The sequence below is a fragment of the Penaeus monodon genome, chromosome 23 (assembly GCF_015228065.2).
Source record: "Penaeus monodon isolate SGIC_2016 chromosome 23, NSTDA_Pmon_1, whole genome shotgun sequence".
NCBI lineage: Eukaryota > Metazoa > Arthropoda > Malacostraca > Decapoda > Penaeidae > Penaeus > Penaeus monodon.
In genome coordinates, this window is record NC_051408.1 from 22,056,793 (window position 1) to 22,057,126 (window position 334).

Below are 334 nucleotides of genomic sequence, written 5' to 3' on the forward strand. Positions count from 1 at the left end.
TATAGTGTGGTGACGACGGTGGGTGTTCGATTAGGATGTGGACTATAGTGAACGCGGCATCCAGTGTTGTGTTTCAAGGTAAAGGTGCCATGCCAGTATAAATAATTAATGATGACGGGATTGAATAGTTGGTTCTACACCTGATTTTAGTACAGTGGATAATCATTGAGTGTTAATTTGAATTCTAAATTTCATATATATTTTGAATACTTAAACAAAAGTAAGAATAGCAAAATTAAAAGGTTTCTCTTTCTCTACTTATTGCTTGTATAATATTTAAAAGAAAGAGTGGTCGCTCCTAGTATTTTCATTTATTAATATAGTTTAATGATAA

The 334-nt window shown here is 31.7% G+C and overlaps 1 long non-coding RNA gene across 1 annotated transcript in view; it reads left to right on the forward strand.

Moving 5' to 3' along the window:
• LOC119587892 overlaps window positions 1–334 on the forward strand; it is a 16,152-nt gene that overhangs the window by 547 nt on the left and 15,271 nt on the right. The window lies entirely within an intron of this gene.